The 20,090-nt window shown below is 39.9% G+C and overlaps 1 protein-coding gene across 2 annotated transcripts in view; it reads left to right on the top strand.

Moving 5' to 3' along the window:
• LOC126927025 (uncharacterized) overlaps positions 1-20,090 on the top strand; it is a 97,555-nt gene that overhangs the window by 72,669 nt on the left and 4,796 nt on the right. Inside the window, exon 1 of one of the 2 annotated variants that reach the window (XM_050743305.1) lies at positions 19,625-19,864. The exons of the other annotated variant lie outside the window; for it this stretch is intronic. The gene's annotated coding sequence lies outside the window, so the exon portion shown is untranslated. Of the gene's footprint in view, positions 1-19,624; positions 19,865-20,090 lie in introns of those variants that run through there. 2 annotated transcript variants of the gene reach the window in all.

The raw sequence follows: 20,090 nt of genomic DNA, 5'->3' as shown, positions 1-20,090 counted from the left end.
GCTAATTTCCCTCACCTTTGGAACGAAAGCTTTCTTTGACGAATCCGAGGATCTCATGTCCTTAGACCCACCCATTATAGTTTTCCTCGACGGCATCGTCGAGACGGAGAGTTACACTCCGGTACGATCTCGACGACGATTCAAGTAACTCTCGGATACGTAGTGATTGCCCCATGCATTAACATTGAGTACAACTTAGACGCTAAAGAAGAGTAGAGTTCGTCATCCCGTTGACCGTGGATTCGTTATTGAGCCTAAGATCATTGTCATTAGCTTCTCGAGTATCAAATTATCGCGATTACTTGTCCAATTCCAACATGGTCATGTTTGCGCTAGTAAATATCTCCTCTATTGCATAGTGATCACGTCTAGTGTCAATAGGGATTCGTTTACGCCCTTAACCCTAACTCTAATCGTAACGCCACCCCGACATATATATATATATATGTCGGAGATGAAAGAACACCGGAACCTTCCCTTCGGAACTTTGGGAATACCCCCAGTACTGTAATTTAGATTTCACCATAGCCGAATTAAGAAACTGTTGTCATTCGATCCGACTGTACTTATTTGAGATTTATGATAGTGAGCTCGGGCTCGAGGCGACAACCAGTCGCCGAACGTAATCGCGGTCAAGGGATGAACGTTTTGTCTAACAAAGGCATGAAGTAACTCTATAGCTCTCCTTAAAAGAAATACTTGGGACGGGGCACGATGGTAAGCATTTCAACGATTTCTGTCCCGTGCCTCGCCACACGCAGACTCTATTCTTTGAGTAAGATGATTACCAGATGTCGACGCGTCTCCACAGTACATGTTCAGCTAGCCCGAGGATATCTATAAATAAATATAAATTCGCTATAAATCTTAAGATTTGTTTAACTAAAGTCCTTCAAACCGACAAACAGTCCTCGTTCCAACTACGAGAAAATAGGAGAAATCTATTTTTCTCACGAACGACGCTTCCTCTTCTCGAACTCTCTCTTAAGGGCGGCTAGCACCCTTCCCTAACCACCAACATGGAAATTGACCAATTAACAGTAACGCCAATTTCCCTCACTTTCCGAACGAAGGCTTTTTTCCACGAATCCGATGATTTCGTGCCCTTAGGCACACCCATCATAGTTTTCCTCGATAGCGTTACCGTGAACAGTTTGCTGGTGAGTGCCGAGGCGTGCAAACGTGTGTCCAGTGTCCTGCGAAGTCCACAAAACAGCACGTGACCATCCAGTTGCTGCTGAGTGCCGAGACGTGTGTCCAGTGCCCTGTGAAGTTCACAAAACTCCACGTGACGCCCATCTGTCGAAAGCAAATCCAACAAACCTAGCTAAGGGTTAACAGCCTCTCGACTAGTTCTTCCACACTGAATTAACTAGCTCGATGATGGCTCTATCATTCCAAACAGGCTCTCCGGAGCTAAATTATAACTCCGCCGTTTTTCCTCCCCCGTGGCAAGGGGGCAACACATCTATCCTGGTAAACGACCATCACTCGAAAAAACGCAAGCTGGAACCAACCAAGACAAATGTGAATAAGAGTCAAACTAAACCACCAGCCAGCCAGGTGACCACCTTCAATAGATTCTCAATACTGGAGTCTACGGAAGACTCCATGAATACAACCGAAAAGGTAAATAATCTCCATACTCAAAAAATTCCCCCTCCTCCACCAATATTCATTGACGACGTAATCGACATACAGTCAATGACAAGGACCATTGAAAAAGACATCAGCAAAGAGGACTACAAGTTAAAAATTAACAACAACCACGTGAAAATTCTGCCGACCCACCCAGACGCCTGTAGAAAGTTAACTAAGTTGCTAAAAACGTTAAACGCTAAATTCCACACATATCAGCTCAAACAAGAAAGACCTTTTCGTGTGGTGCTACGCAACATCCACCACTCAGTCGACCTAGATGAACTAAAGTACGAACTTCAAAATCTTGGCCATGAGGTAACAAACATAAGCAACATTAAACATAGAATCTCAAAAAACCCACTATTACTATTCTTCATAGATTTAAAACAAAAAGGGAACAACAAAGAAATCTACAACGTCAACCGGCTGATAAACTCCATAGTTAAGTTCGAACCACCTCTTGTAGAGAAAGAAATAGTACAATGTAAAAGGTGCCAAAGGTATGACCACACGCAGAAATACTGCAACCATAACTTCCGGTGCGTAAAATGTGCAGGTAATCACCCCACTGACCAATACACTAAATCCCCCGAAACCCCCGCTAAGTGCATCCACTGTCAAGGAGAGCATCCTGCGAACTACAAAGGATGCTCAGCATATAAAACACTACATAATATTAAGTATCCAAAACTGAGACCCAAGGACATAACCATACAAGAACCTAGACCCCAAAAACTCACCTCACCATCAGTATCCTACGCGCAGGCAACACAAGGAAACGTAAACAACTCGAAAACCCACAGTGTACACACAGAAAATAGAATTCCCACCCCACAAAACACAGACAACTTCACCAGACTCGAAAAACTTATCGAGAAGCAAACAGAGCAAATTAACAACTTGCTGTCACTACTCACACTCTTCATGGACAAATTCATACGCACAGAAGCAAAATAAAACCAATGCGAATAGCTTTGCGGAACGCCAACGGTCTAGCTCAGCACAAATTTGAACTAGAACTATTCTTAAAACAACAGCAAATCGATGTGATGCTCATATCCGAAACCCATTTCACCGATAAAAACTACCTGAACATAAACGGATACAAGTTCTACCATACCCAACACCCCAGCGGAAAGGCCCACGGCGGCACCGGAATCATAATCAAATCAAACATTAAGCACTACGAACTTCCACCATTCCAGAAAGACTACCTCCAAGCATGGTCTTGAAGACTGTCATGGTACAATCACCACTTCAGCAGTATACTGCCCTCCCAGACACTCCATCGCCAAAGAAGACTTTGACGACATCCTGGACACCCTGGGCAATAGATTCATAGCTGGAGGAGACTACAACGCCAAACACACCCAATGGGGCAGCAGACTGGTTACAGTAAGAGGCAAAAACCTCCTCAACAGCATAATAACCAACAAGCTCAACTACCTTACCACATACGAACCCACAAACTGGCCCACCGACACAAACAAAATACCCGATCTCCTTGATTTCCTCATAACTAAAAATATCTCGTCAAGACACGTCCAAATCAATTCCTCGGTTGATCTCTCCTCTGATCATTCCCCCGTGATAGTAACAGTCAGTTCAACTATCATCGAGAATACACGTAATGGCTCCATACATAACCAACACACCAACTGGCAGCTCTTTAGAGAAGTCTTTACACACACAACTTCAGCCTCAACTTCACTAAAAACCAATGAAGACATCGAAGCAGCCACGGAATACCTAAACACGAGCATAACAAACGCTATCCGCTTCTCCACACCGGCAAAAACGTCCATCAGCAATCACGAATACCCCCAGTACATATTAAAAAAAATAGCAGAAAAACGTAGACTAAGAAGCATATGGCAGACCCATAGAATATCGGAGAACAAACGCAAACTAAACAACGCAACTAGAAAACTATCCTAAACTATAAAAAACTACAATAATGACCGTTTTCACAAATATCTCGCCAGCTTGTCCCCCACAGCCGACTCCAACTACTCACTATGGAAGGCCTCCAGGAAACTCACGCGCCTCCCACAAATAATACCTCCAATCCGCCGTCCGCAGGGTGGATGGGCGCGTAGCCCTATAGAAAAAGCCAACCTATTTGCCAAACACTTGACTGAAGTATTCCAACTCCATTCCTCCATAGCTGCAGCGGACGTTACCGAATATCTGCACACTCCCTTCCAAATGTCCCCTCCTATTGAATCCTTCACTTCTTTAGAGATCATAGAAGCAATCAGTCGCCTAAACCCCAAGAAAGCAGCAGGTCACGACCTAATAGGAAATAAAGCAATCAAGGAACTTCCGATAAAAGGGATTGCACTCATCGCATCAATCTTTAACGCTATCCTCCGCCTTCAACACTTTCCCAAGGCTTGGAAAATCTCACTGATCACCCTCATCCCTAAACCCGGTAAACCAATATATGAAGCCAGCTCCTATCGCCCAATCAGTCTCTTACCTACCCTGTCTAAACTATTCGAGAGGATGCTCACGAATCGTCTCCTTCCACTCCTAGAAGAATTGAAAACTCTCCCAGATCACCAATTCGGCTTCCGAAAACAACACTCAACTGTAGAGCAAATCCACCGCATAACCCAGATGATCAGCCAAACCCTTGAAAAGAAAAAATACTGTTCAGCCGTATTCCTAGACATCCAACCGGCATTCGATAAAGTATGGCATGAAGGGCTACTCTACAAGCTTAAAAAAATCCTACCCCACCCATACTACTCCATCTTAAAATCCTACCTTACCAACAGACAATTCATAGTTAAATGTCTAGGCGCCACTTCCGCAACATTCCCAATAGAATCCGGCATACCGCAAGGTAGTATCCTCGGACCCCTACTATTCTCCATCTACACTGCCGACTTATCTATGTCAAACGAGGTAACAATAGCAACATTTGCCGACGACACAGCACTATTAGCTACCCACGCAGACCCGGAAATTGCCTCATCCACTCTCCAGCGAAGTCTCGACTCCATGGAAAAGTGGTTCCAAAAATGGGGTTTTAAAATAAACGAAAAAAAATCCTCCCATGTAACCTTCACGCTCCGAAAACAAACCTGCCCCCAGGTCACCATTAACAACACAATAATCCCAAGCAAGGACTCCGTTAGATACCTGGGCATGACCCTGGACAGGAGGCTAACTTGGAAAAACATATCTCGGAAAAAACAAAGCAACTAAAGGAAAAACTAAGAAAATTCTATTGGCTCACGGGCCGACGCTCCAAACTAAACATACAGAACAAAATAACCCTCTACAAGACCGTAATAAAACCTGTCTGGACCTACGGAATCCAACTATGGGGAACAGCAAGTAACTCCAACATTGAAATACTCCAACGCTTCCAATCGAAAACGCTAAGATCCCTATTAAATGCACCCTGGTATGTTACCAGCGAAACAATCCACCGAGACCTCAAGATACCTACAGTCAAAGATGAAATACACAAGTCCAGAAGCAGATATAACACAAGAGTCAACAACCACCACAACCCACTAGTCACCCAACTACTGGACACGATGGACCAGATCCGCAGACTAAAAAGAAAATACCCACTAGATTAAATCCTTAGTCCTACTAGAATCAACAATATAAAGCTATTATAATCCATGTCATTGTATCACGCCAAATTAAGTTACTGAAAATTCTCAACGAGAATTGATTGTAAATATTCTAATAAATAAAAAGAAAAAAAAAACTTTATGTCTATAGTTCAGTTTGATTTCTGAGATAAATACTATGTCGGAGGTTTCTTTCTTAATTAGGGTTAGCATGCTGTATCTTTTTTGGTTTGAGATTAGTGAGTTGGCGTTTATTGAGATGATTTTCAGATGTTTAACTTTTATCTGATTTGTTTTTTGCTGTAATTGGTGGACGGGTGGGTTTTGGCTAATCTTCGTCTATATTTTCGATGATGTTGAAGATGGAGTCGATTCTTTCTTCATGCGTATTTTATGCTTTTTTTATTTCGTTTAGTTGTGTTTGTTGGTCGCTTAGAGCTTTTAGAATGCTTGTTTTGAAGTCTTCAATGACATTTATTATGCTTATTTGGGGTGAGTCTATCGTTGGGTTGGTGTTTTGTTTGACTCGTGCCGCTATATTTGTTACTTGTGGGCTTGTCTCGTTTATACTTGAAAAGATATAGAATGGATTCGGAAATACAAATAATTCCCTTTATTTAGCACACAACTGTTATACATATATCTTATACTCTTAAGACCTCAAAATTCTACTCGCACGCACGCTTGTTGTCAACCGACTCTTCCAGATACTTCTAACGACTGGCTCTTGTCTTTTGTCTCAACCAAGACCCGGACGTCCTCTGACGCTTACACACATATTCACATGTACAGTGTAAATGTATCATATTCCCAACACGCCTCCTTACATTTATACTGTACACTTAATCGTATTTACATGCTTTGACGAATTACGTAACAGAAACTTTAACACTTATTTATTTACATTTCTCTTAGTTTACATTCATCCATGACCTAAACCTTTCGAATTTCTCTCTACACAGTGCCTTCGTAAAAATAACCGCAGTATTTTCGTCTGTACTTACTTTAAGTATGTTTATCTTGTCCTCTTTTAAGCACTCGTGAACATAGTGGTAATGAACTTCAATGTGTTTAGAATTTTTTGTAAAATTTCCGTGCTTTGCTATACTTATCACTCCAGAGTTATCCTCATAAATTTTTACAGGGTTATCGTCTAGATTTACATTGAAGATTTTCATAATTTCCCTAATCACTCCTGCTCGGACAGCCGAGGAGGACGGACATGTCTAGACGGTCGTCCTCTCCAGGTATAAGTGAATAGTGAAAAAGTGCTTCAAAGTAATAGTGCTGCAAAGTGATAGTGAGGAGGAAATAAAATAACAATACAGATACCAACTATAAACATAGCAACAAAAGGTGAAACATATTATATAAAAACCAAACAAATTAACATTGAGACTGAAGAAACAAAAGAGCATCGGGGACAGGAAGATAGCAATTCAGAACATGAAAGATACTACCAGGACGAAAGCTGGAAGCCAGCGAAGGCTAGCAAAAAACGCAAAACAACCACAGACATAAGTGCCATAGAAAACCCAGTTACAGAAAAGCAGCGATGGCTGCAAGAATTACCATTAAGTAACTCCTTCAACTCACTAACGGAAGAAATAGACGCTGACCCCGTAAATAAAACCACTATCCAAACAAATCATATTACAAAACCACCACCAATCTTTGTAGAGGCCCAAATAATAGACCCGCTCATCGATCTACTAAATAATCTAGATGAGAAAAACAACTACACAATAAAGCAAACAAAATTGGATCAAGTGAAAATACAAACAAACACACCAGAAACATTTAGGAAAGTTATAAAAGCATTAAAAGAAAAAAATGCTATCCACCACACATATCAACTTAAAACTGAAAGGAGCTATAAAATTGTCATAAGAGGATTGCATCCTAAAACCAACATACATAAACTAAGCGATGAGTTAGCTAAAATTGAACATCAAACAAGAACAATAAACAATATAACAAGATTCGACACAAAGCAACCACTACCACTATTCTTAATAGAACTTGAACCCAGAATCAATAACAAGGAAATATATGATATCAAACAAATACTAAACACAATAGTAATAGTCGAACCACCACGACACAAAAAAGATATACCTCAATGCATGCGGTGTCAACAATACGGACACACTAAAAACTATTGCAACAGAAGCCCAGCTTGCGTCAAGTGCGCAAAAAATCACTTAACTGTACACTGCCCATATTCAGGAAAAATAGAAAAAGTTAAATGCTTCAACTGTAACGGAAACCACCCAGCCAGCTATAAAGGATGAGAAGTAAGAAAACAACTACAACGTAAACTGTTCCCGCCCCTACGAAGCAGGACAATCACTAACACACAAGCCCAACAGGACAGCACAAATCCTGAAATAATACCAAATACAGAGCAAGCAACAAACACCAAACCCATCAGCACCAACACCATTGGTGGTCTAAGCTACGCTCAAGTAACCAGCCAATCGACACATACACACAACCAATACCACAGCAATAGTAACAATGACACTGCAGAAATCAAAGAACTGCTCAAACAATCTATAAAGAACACCGAAATGCTAACCAGAATGATAAGCGAACAAAACGCAGTACTCAAACAGCAAACCCAACAAATCACAGTCATGCTACAACTAATTACAAACGTGCTAAGCAAAAAATAAAAACGGACACTCTAAAAATAGCAGCCTGGAACTCAAACGGCCTACAACAATGGGCCCTCGAAACTAAAACATTCATATACAATAATAATATAGACATACTACTTGTCTCAGAAACACACTTCACTACAAAAAGCTATTTGAAAATACCATACTACACCGTATATGATACCAAACACCCCTCAGGAAAAGCTCACGGAGGGACAGCAGTGATAGTCAGAAACGATATCAAACATTATCTACACAGCCAAGTTAGCAAAGAATATTTACAAGCAACCACTGTTACAGTTCAAACTAGCAGCAACTACTTCCAGTTGTCAGCAGTATATGTGCCTCCGCGACACAAAATAACAACACAAATGTGGGAAGAATACTTCCAGGACCTAGGGGACAAGTACATCGCAGCGGGAGACTACAACTCAAAGCACACGCTTTGGGGGTCAAGAAACATTACACTTCGAGGTAGAACACTGGAAAAATACATTAGAAATAATAACCTCAATATATTATCCACAGGAACACCGACACATTGGCCGACTGACCTGAACAAAAAACCAGATCTTCTGGACTTTGCAGTTACAAGGGGACTAAACACAAATAAACTAAAAATAACACCCAACCTCGAGCTCAGCTCCGATCATACACCCATAATAATTGAATACAGAAACAAACCAATTCACTATAGCAAACCAGAAACACTATGCAATAAAACCACCAAATGGCAAACTTTCAAAGAAATAATAGAAAGCAAAATAAACTGCAACATCCCGTTAAAAACTCCTGAACACATAGAACAGACAGTAGCAACATTGACAGCAACTATTCAGGAAGCAGCAAGGACAACCACTACTCCCGAACCAACCAGCAGACAAACAATAACAATCCCGCAAGAAATACTCGACAAAATCAAAGAAAAAAGAAAAGCAAAAGCAAAATGGCAAAAATACAGAACCCGAGAAAACAAAAAACACTTAAACAAACTTGCAAAGGAAATAAAAAACAAAATAAAGGAGCACAACGATAACGAATTCGCAAAGTTCATAGGGACACTCTCCACACACGAGAACACCAACTATTCACTATGGAAAGCCACGAAAAAAATAAGGAAGCCAATAATACCCGTCCCGGCAATCAGAAAAGCAGATAACACATGGGCAAGAAGCAACGAAGAACAAGCTGAAGAATTCTCCAACCACCTCTGCAACACATTCACACCACACATTATCAACAACAGCAACCTCAAAAGTCATACGGAGGAGGATCCACAAACCACTACTACCACAGCCGACAAGGAATACACCATACCTAAAACATCGGCACAAGAAATTAGAAACATAATTGATAAAACAAAAAACAACAAAGCGCCAGGAATCGACCTAATCAATGGTAAAATCTTGAAAAACCTTCCGCCAAAAGCAATAAGACTAATGACAGTAATATTCAATGCAATTCTAAGAATTCAATACTTCCCCAAACCATGGAAATTAGCACAGATCAAAATGTTACATAAACCAGGCAAAGACCCGCACCAAACTGCATCTTACAGACCAATATCACTGCTTCCAGTATTTTCCAAAATACTGGAAAAGATAATATACGACCGCATAAAACCAATAATAGTGACAAAAAAACTAATACCGGATCACCAATTTGGTTTCAGAAACAAGCACTCCACGATAGAGCAAATGCACAGGCTTATAAACGAAATAATAATAGCACTAGAAAACAAGGAATACTGCACAGCCCTCTTTATAGACATAGAGAAAGCATTCGATAAAATTAACCATGAAAGTCTACTACAAACAATTAGGAAACAATTCCCGGAGCAAATACACCAATTAATAAAATCCTATCTAAGCAGCAGAACCTTCGTAATAAAAATCAAGGACACACATTCTCAAGTTAAAGACATCAAGGCCGGGGTACCACAAGGAAGCGTCCTAGGCCCAATACTATACACATTATACACGGCGAACATACCAACAACTACCAACAGCACAGTATTGACATTCGCGGACGACACAGCTATACTAGTCAGGCATACTAACACAGAAACGGCAGTCAAAATACTACAAGAACATATCGTAAAAATAGAAAATTGGCTACAAGAAAAACAAATAAAAGCAAACCCCAATAAATGCAACCATATTACATTCACGCTACGGAAAAAGATACCACCAAACATCCTATTGAACGGCACGCATATAACGCAAACAAAGCATGTCAAATACCTAGGACTCCACTTAGATCAAAAACTCACCTGGAAACTACACATCAAATCAATAGTAGAAAAAATACAGAAAACAAGGAGACAAATGCATTGGCTAACAAGCCGAAAATCCAAACTAAGCACAGAAAATAAAGTAAAAATATATAAAACGATCATAAAACCAATCTGGACGTACGGAATACCACTATGGGGGACGGCAGCAATGAGCCATATACACAAAATAGAGGTAATACAGGCTAAAATCCTCAGAACAATAGTAAACGGACCTTGGTACGTCAGAAACGAAGATATACGAAGGGACCTGGGAATGCCAACGGTCAAGGAAGAAATCAGCAGATACTCCGAGAAATACAAATCAAGAATAGCAACACACATAAACCGGCTAGCTGCGGAAACATACAAAATCATAAATATGGACAAAAGACTAAAAAGGAAGCACCCAGCAGACCTTATAAAGGACATAACCTAACAAACACGATGATGGTACCCCGCTGGGGGTAGCCACCAACATGCTAATTTAACCGCTAAAAAATTCCACCAAATGTCCAAATTGGACAAATAGTGAATTTAAATAAATAAATAAAAAAAAAAAATAATTTCCCTAATAGACATTAATTCACTCACCGCTTCCGATAGAGCTACATACTCTGCATACGTCAAGGCTTTTGTCACACACCTTTGTTTTTTAGACTTCCAACCAATTACATTTCCATACAATCTAATTACATATACAGAAGTCGATTTCCTATCTAAATGATCTCCTGCCCAATCAGCGTCCACATAACAATCTATCGTTTCACATTTTTCATTCCTTTTATAATCTAATCTTAAATCTCTAGTCCGGTACAAATATTTCAATATTCGCAAAGCATATTTAAAATGTGTCTCATTACAACAATCTTGAAATCTACTCAAATAATTTACACTATAACTTATATCGGGTCTGGTATTTACACTAATATACAACAATGCGCCAATTAAATTTTTGTATCCAATATCCTCTCTATTCTTTGACTTCACTTAAATCTTTCATTTCAAATCTATTAGTTAGTAACTTCTTTACACTTTGTATCTTCCTTTTGTTTTTACTACAAATTAGCAAATCGTCTACATATATTAACAAATAAGCAACATTTTCTCCCTCTCCATGTGTATATAGGCACAACTCTATGTTATTCTTTTTTAAAACCTAATCTCGTCACATACTTATCAAAACACTCATACCAGTCCCTTGGACTTTCTTTTAACCCATACAGCGCTTTCGATAGTTTACAAACTCTATTCATTCCGTCCGCATATCCCTTTGGTTGATTTACATATACCTCCGAGGTTACTTCACCATTTAAAAAGGCAGTTTCTACATCCATTTGCTCAATAATTAATCCATTTTGACAACAATATGATAGCAATATCTTAAAGGTCTGATTTTCTCGCTACTGGGGAGTATATGTCATCAGCTACGTTTCTTTGTTGGAATCCTCTTACCACTAATCTAGCCTTATACCTGTCATCTGATTTTCTCGTGTAAACCCATTTTACATCTAATACGTCTTTGCCTTTTACCCTTTCTACCAATTTCCAAGTTTTATTCTTATAAAGACATTCTATTTCCTCATCCATAGCTTGTTTCCAATCTTCACTATCTTCGCAACAAATCGCCTCCTCAAATGTACAAGGGATATCTACTCTACAATAATTTGCATGGATTTCACTAATGTTTTCTTTTTCTGGATATCTTACTGGAGTTCTCTTATTACGTGTAGATCTTCTAGGGATGTTTAAGCTTTCAAGACTGTTATTATTTTCACCTTCCCTACTTTCTAACTCTTCCTTATTCATGTTTACCAATAAATCATTACCCTCAATGTCATCGTTATCTTTATCGAATGAATTTTCCACAAAGCCGATACATTTTGTGTCTGTTCCTATGACCTCTACATGTCTCGCTATTGTTATTTTCCCACCTAATAAGACTCTGTAACCGACTTCACTATATCCTAACAAAATTCCCATATCTGCCTTCTTATCCCATTTAGAAACTCTTTTTTGTTCTCGTCTTCTTACAAAAACTTTACTTCCATATAGATGTAGATTTTCAACACTTGGTTTTCTCTCGAAGAATATTTCAAAAGGTGTCTTTCTCTCTATAGTATTTGCCAGTATTCGATTTTTCAAGTATACCGCTGTACAAACTATTTCCGGCCAGTACCTTTTATGTACTTTCGCTTCCGCTAACAAGCAACGCGCCATGTCCATAACTGTTCTATTATACCTTTCCGCTGTCCCGTTTAATTCATGTACGTAGGTTGGGCAATTATTTATTCTGATACCTTTATCCCTAGCAAATTTATAAATTCGATTATTCAAATACTCTTTTCCATTATCACATCTCAATATTTTTAACTTCTTGCCCGTTAAATTCTCGGCTTCATTTACAAACTGTACGAAACAATCAAAGACCTCACCCTTTGATTTTATACAATAAATTCTAGCTATTTTGCTATAATCATCGATAAATGAGATGAAATATTTCTCTTCATTGAATCCGGTAGTCTTAAAGGGACCGCACACGTCCGTATGAATAATTTCCATTATCTCCCTAGCCTTGGTTCGATTATTTTTGAATGGTAAATTGTGCATTTTACTTTCTATACACACCCTACATTTCAAAAATTCCTTCTCAAATTCATTCGGTATACCAGTAACTAGCTGCTCTTTACCCAAAATATTTAAATATTTAAAATTTACGTGTCCTAACATCCTACGCCATCCTTCCTTTTTACTCATATCACTACGTTCGGCGCTGTTTGCTAAGTGCTCCTTCCCTTTCAATATACTTTTCATTCTATATGTTCCCTTTTCTTTAACCGCTACCGCTGTAAGCTTATTGTCCTCATCTATTACTTTTGCAATATTTCCTTTTGAAATAACCGTGTTCTTATTATCTGTTAATTTGCCCAAACTAATCAAGTTTGCGGACATTTCTTTCGCGTAAAAAACATTATTCATATTTATTTCATTTTGCTTTCCAAATGCTTCAAAATAACTTATAACATTCCCTACTTTTGTTGCCTTTATCGATCTATTATCGCCTAAATATATATTTACCGGTTCTTTAAGGTCAATAGATTTATCGAAATAATTTACGTTGTTAATTATGTGATCTGTGCAACCGCTATCTAATAGCCACATTACTTCATTATTACTTATCTCGTTCGCCTCGCCGCTGTGTGCTGCGTGCGCCGTTGCTATTGTCACGTAAAATAAAAAAGCAGGAGGCTCGAACGAAAAGAAAAAATTAAGATAACAAAAAAACAAGAGAATTTATTTCTGAATTTACACTGACTGCGATTTTGTTCTGAGCTCCAGCCGTGACTTTCCAAGACTGAAGCTCTTACAATTTGACTTTCGGTAACATCTGTTTCTTCTTTGTTTGTCATCCCTCAATATCCCCACTACCCTGTAGGCGTACGTGACCGCTGTCACGCTTCTAGGACATTCGGTGGAAGGACCGTTAGGATACAGATGACTCATTAGGCACTTCGGCGATATACATTGTCGCCAAGGCCGCCACATCTCTATCTCCATCATCGGTCCATCGGATTTGAAGTATGCCGGTCGTGACACTATCCATGTGCCTGATCTTGAGTTACCATGCTCGCTCGTGCCGGTTGTTGATTGACGATGGAAATTTCCACGTCCCCTGCTCGTATTTCCTTTGTTTCCTCTTCGTCTGCTGCGACCACGTGTTGACCCACGCCAAAAACTGTTACTGCTTCCCGCTTCGACGCCATTTTGACACTCTCTCGCAAAATGTCCTACTCTTCCACATCTGAAGCATCCTTCCTTTTTTGCAGAAAAGGCGTTGTTTTGCATTTCTCCTCGATTGGACTTATTTTTCTTCTCCGCTATTTCAATTTTATTTTTTACATACGCTACCGTTTGATTTTCTGCTTTCAATACATCTACTATATCCGCTATGTAGATGTATTCTTCGGGTAACGTATTCAGCATGTAATTTAGTTTTTCTCTCTCACTCACTTGTGCACCCGCGCCTTTTAATTCGTTTATTAATTTTTCGAAATCGCTAAAAAACGATGCTGAATCAGTGTAGTTCTCAAGTCTTATCTTTTCCAATCTCCTTCTGCATACGATCTGTAGTGCCGTCGACTCTTTCGAGTACATTTCATCGAACTTTTTTACTATCTCATACGCCGTTTTTTCTTCTCTAATATATTCCAATTGTCTATTTGTGACGGTACTATAAATTATATTTATTGCCTTCAAATCCTTTTTGTCCCAGTCTTCATTGTCTGTTTCTGTCTTCACCCTAGTTGTGACAATCTCGCATTCTTTATATCTGAGAAACATCGTTATTCTTTGCTTCCACATACCGTAATCCTCACCATCGAAAATAGGTATCATGATTTCCGATCTCTCCATTTTAAATGATTCCTTATCTCTTACTCAAGCGTTCCTACGTGCTCGAAGTGTATTTTTCCTCTTTGTAACCTTTGAACGTTTCTTTCCTTACTGAGAACTCACTCGAACTAACTCGCAATATTGAAAAACAGGCACTAAAATAACTTGCAAAATTATGAACCACGCTCTGCTACCATGAAAAGATATAGAATGGATTCGGAAATACAAATAATTCCCTTTATTTAGCACACAACTGTTATACATATGTCGGAGATGGAAAAACACCGGAACCTCTCCTTGGATTCTCGGGAAAACCGTAATGTCGTAATTTAGATTAAACAAATGTCACCCCGATTGTTCGAGATTTATGATAGTGAGCTTGGGCTCGAGGCGACAACCAGTCGCCGAACGTAGCCACGGTCAAGGGATGAACGTTTTATCTAACAAAAGCACAGAGTAATTCTATACCTCTCCTTAAAAGAAATAGTCGTAGCGACACGCGGCAGTAAATATTTCAATGGTTTCTGTCCCGTGGCTCGCCACACGCAGATTCTATACTCCGGGTAAGATGATCTCCAGATGTCAACATACCTCCGCAGTATATGTTTAGCTAACGTGAGGACCCGCAATAAATCTTAAGATTTAGTCAAGCAAAGTCCTTCATATAGACAAGTAGTCTTTGTTGCAACTACGGGAAGATAGGAGAAACCTATCTTCCACGAACGATGCCCCCCGTCAACAACCTCCCCTCAAGGGCGGCCAGCATCTCTTTCAAAACGCCGATATGGAGATCGACCAATTAGCAACAGCGCTAATTTCCCTCACCTTTGGAACGAAAGCTTTCTTTGACGAATCCGAGGATCTCATGTCCTTAGACCCACCCATTATAGTTTTCCTCGACGGCATCGTCGAGACGGAGAGTTACTCTCCGATACGATCTCGACGACGATTCGAGTAACTCTCGGATACGTAGTGATTGCCTCATGCATTAACATTGAGTACAACTTAGGCGCTAAAGAAGAGTAGAGTTCGTCATCCCGTTGACCGTGGATTCGTTATTGAGCCTAGAATCATTGCCATTAGCCTCTCGAGTATCAAATTATCGCGATTACCTGTCCAATTCCATCATGGTCATGTTTGCACTGGTAAATATCTCCTCTATTGCATAATGATCACGTCCAGTGTCAATAGGGATTCGTTTCACGCCCTTAACCCTAACTCTAATCGTAACGCCAACCCGACACATATATCTTATACTCTTAAGACCTCAAAATCCTACTCGCACGCACGCTTGTTGTCAACCGACTCTTCCAGATACTTCTAACGACTGGCTCTTGTCTTTTGTCTCAACCAAGACCCGGACGTCCTCTGACGCTTACACACACATTCACATGTACAGTGTAAATGTATCATATTCCCAACAATTATGTTTCTAATTTCTTGTGCTGATGTTTTAGGTATGGTGTATTCCTTGTCGGTTGTGGTAATAGTGGTTTGTGGATCCTCCTCCGTATGACTTTTGAGGTTGCTGTTGTTGATAATGTGTGGTGTGAATGTGTTGCAGAGGTGGTTGGAGAATTCTTCAGCTTGTTCTTCGTTGCTTCTTACCCATGTGTTATCTGCTTTTCTGATTGCTGGGACGGGTATTATTTGCTTCCTTATTTTTTTCGTGGCTTTCCATAGTGAATAGTTGGTGTTCTCGTGTGTGGAGAGTGTCCCTATGAACTTTGCGAATTCGTTATCGTTGTGCTCCTTTATTTTGTTTTTTATTTCCTTTGCAAGTTTGTTTAAGTGTTTTTTGTTTTCTCGAGTTCTGTATTTTTGCTATTTTGCTTTTGCTTTTCTTTTTTCTCTGATTTTGTCGAGTATTTCTTGCGGGATTGTTATTGTTTGTCTGCTGGTTGATTCGGGTGTAGTGGTTGTCCTTGCTGCTTCTTGAACAGTTGCTGTCAATGTTGCTACTGCCTCTTCTATGTGTTCAGGAGTTTTCAACGGGATGTTGCAGTTTATTTTGCTTTCTATTATTTCTTTGAAAGTTTGCCATTTGGTGGTTTTATTGCATAGTGTTTCTGGTTTGCTATAGTGTATTGGTTTGTTTCTGTATTCAATTATTATGGGTGTATGATCGGAGCTGAGCTCGAGGTTGGGTGTTATTTTTAGTTTATTTGTGTTTAGTCCCCTTGTTACTGCAAAGTCCAGAAGATCTGGTTTTTTGTTCAGGTCAGTCGGCCAATGTGTCGGTGTTCCTGTGGATAATATATTGAGGTTATTATTTCTAATGTATTTTTCCAGTGTTGTGCCTCGAGGTATAATGTTTCTTGACCCCCCATAACGTGTGCTTTGAGTTGTATTCTCCCGCTGCGATGTACTTGTCCCCTAGGTCCTGGAAGTATTCTTCCCACATTTGTGATGTTATTTTGTGTTGCGGAGGCACTGCTGACAACTGGAAGTAGTTGCTGCTAGTTTGAACTGTAACAGTGGTTGCTTGTAAATATTCTTTGTTAACTTGGCTGTGTAGATAATGTTTGATATCGTTTCTGACTGTCACTGCTGTCCCTCCGTGAGCTTTTCCTGAGGGGTGTTTGTTATCATATATGGTGTAGTATGGTATTTTCATGTAGCTTTTTGTAGTGAAGTGTGTTTCTAAGACAAGTAGTATGTCTATATTGTTACTGTATATGAATGTTTTAATTTCGAGGGCCCGTTGTTGTAGGCCGTTTGAGTTCCAGGCTGCTATTTTTAGAATGTCCGTTTTTTATTTTTTGCTTAGCACGTTTGTAATTAGTTGTAGCATGACTGTGATTTGTTGGGTTTGCTGTCTGAGTACTGCGTTTTGCTCGCTTATCATTCTGGTTAGCATTTCGGTGTTCTTTATAGATTGTTTGAGCAGTTCTTTGATTTCTGCAGTGTCATTGTTACTATTGCTGTGATATTCGTTGTGTGTATGTGTCGATTGGCTGGTTACTTGAGCGTAGCTTAGACCACCAATGGTGTTGGTGCTGATGGGTTTGGTGTTTGTTGCTTGCTCTGTATTTGGTATTATTTCAGGATTTGTGCTGTCCTGTTGGGCTTGTGTGTTAGTGATTGTCCTGCTTCGTAGGGGCGGGAACAGTTTACGTTGTAATTGTTTTCTTACTTCACATCCTTTATAGCTGGCTGGGTGGTTTCCGTTACAGTTATAGCATTTAACTTCTTCTATTTTTCCAGAAGATGGGCAGTGTATAGTTAAGTGGTTTTTTGCGCACTTGACGCAAGCTGGGCTTCTGTTGCAATAATTTTCAGTGTGTCCGTATTGTTGACACCGCATGCATTGAGATATATCTTTTTTGTGTCGTGGTGGTTCCACTGTTACTATTGTGTTTAGTATTTGTTTGATATCATATATTTCCTTGTTGTTGTTTCCGGGTTCCAGTTCTATTAAGAATAGTGGTAATGGTTGCTTTGTGTCGAATCTTGTTATATTGTTTATTGTTCTTGTTTGATGACCAATTTTTGCTAACTCATCGCTTAGTTTATATATGTTCGTTTTAGGATGCAATCCTCTTATGACAATTTTATAGCTCCTTTCAGTTTTTAGCTGATACGTGTGGTAAATAGCATTTTTTTCTTTTAATGCTTTTATAACTTTCCTAAATGTTTCTGGTGTGTTTGTTTGAATTTTTACTTGTTCCAGTTTTGTTTGCTTTATTGTGTAGTTGTTTTTCTCGTCTAGATTATATAGTAGATCGATGAGCGGGTCTATTATTTGGGCCTCAACAAAAATTGGTGGTGGTTTTGTAATATGATTTGTTTGGATTGTGGTTTTATTTATGGGGTCAGCGTCTGTTTCTTCTGTTAGTGAGCTGAAGGAGTTGCTTAATGGTAATTCTTGCAGCCATCGCTGCTTTTCTGTAGCTGGGTTTTCTATGGCACTTATGTCTGGAGTTGTTTTGCGTTTTTTGCTAGCCTTCGCTAGCTTCCAGCTTTCGTCCTGTTGAGGTTATTCGGTATATAAAGAGAGAAATACGCGTGGATAAAGTGTAAGATACAAAGTATATATTTGACTTAATGATGAAATACAGGAATACAATTTGAGCTGGTCCAGATCCGCACGCTAGCAGTGTTACTTTATGACTGAAAACCCCGAAGCCAACGTCGCCTGTCTAGAGTTTATGGTCTGCCTCCCTGCTATTCTTTTGTCTATGTGCTGTCGATGGCTTCAGCGCTTGAGAAAGTTAAAAAGACCAGATGTGGAGTTTTCCTAGAAGTGGTGACCTCTTCAACACGTCCTGATAGTATCTTTCATAATCTGAATTGCTCTCTTCCTGTCCCCGCTGCTCTTTTGTTTCTTCTGTCTCCATGTTAATTTGTTTGTTTTTTATATAATATGTTTCTCCCTTTGTTGCTATGTTTATAGTTGGTATCTGCATTGCTATTTTATTTCCTCCTCACTATCTGTTACGCCACGAGGCTTACCACAGGCTGTATTTTCTAACCGTCGCTCACGGCCCTACAATGTCGCAGTCAGATCGTTTTATCTGACCGCCGGATCATATACAATGTATCGACGAGCGCATAGCTGTCGCCAAGCAGCGAGTTCTCGAAACGTCGAATTTGGTCCGTTACGTTTTCCTCGCAAGAACAGACATACGTGATCATAGGCGCGAACGGTGGCGTGACCTAAGTATAGTGGGGGTCGTCTTAAAGATGAGACAAAGAAATCATCTAAAGTCGATCAGTTCCTTGTGACGCGTCGAACGTTACACATTGAATCGAATCTAACACATAACGTCTGTCTCAAGCTGCGTAGTGCGATAGGTCTCGTTATATGCAAACCGCTAAACAAACCTTGACTGTTATCTTTTTCGTTTTTAATTGTTGATCTTTGACTGAACTTGTTGTTTCGTTATTTTTATTAAACTTTTATCAACCAACCCAATATAGTTGTTCGTATACACTCAAACCTAACCACCTCTATTCTCGTAATAGAAATAGGGGATCAATCAGTTCGTGGCATCGATTGTTTAATCGTAACGAGAATTTACGACTCTCGTTGACGCGTTATCTAACGATCGCGTCTCTCTGCGAACGGTTGAAGCATTTGGTCCTTCGAGCCGGATTCAGTGTCAAGTGAAAGGTGCACGCCAGTGACACCCACTACCATACAGTGCCACGTGAACCCAACACAACCAGCAGCGGAAGCGTTACTACCCCAGCGAGGTCAGTAACGTAAAGGGTCGTCACCTTTGAAGAGGTATAATTCGGTGGTTGAAACGCAACCACACAGCCTCCTGCCGCAAAGTGGGCAATCGCCAACAGAAGTAAGTTCAAACGATTTCGCTCTCAATTACATAACAAATAATGGCAACCGGAAACGAATTCGCCACCTTGCGTCGACAGCGGGGCTACTATATCGCCCAGTTTACACGCTTCGCAAAAAAAACTGGACGACATCGAACAATCAGGCTGTCCGGAAGAGATCGACTTGATACAAATTAAAGATCGTCTAGAAATCTACGAGACGGAACTCCGTGCCATACAAAACCA

Source organism: Bombus affinis, unplaced genomic scaffold, assembly GCF_024516045.1.
Source record: "Bombus affinis isolate iyBomAffi1 unplaced genomic scaffold, iyBomAffi1.2 ctg00000070.1, whole genome shotgun sequence".
In the NCBI taxonomy this organism is placed as follows: Eukaryota; Metazoa; Arthropoda; class Insecta; order Hymenoptera; family Apidae; genus Bombus; species Bombus affinis.
Note: the sequence above shows the minus strand (reverse complement) of the source record. Positions and strands in the feature narration are given on the sequence as shown.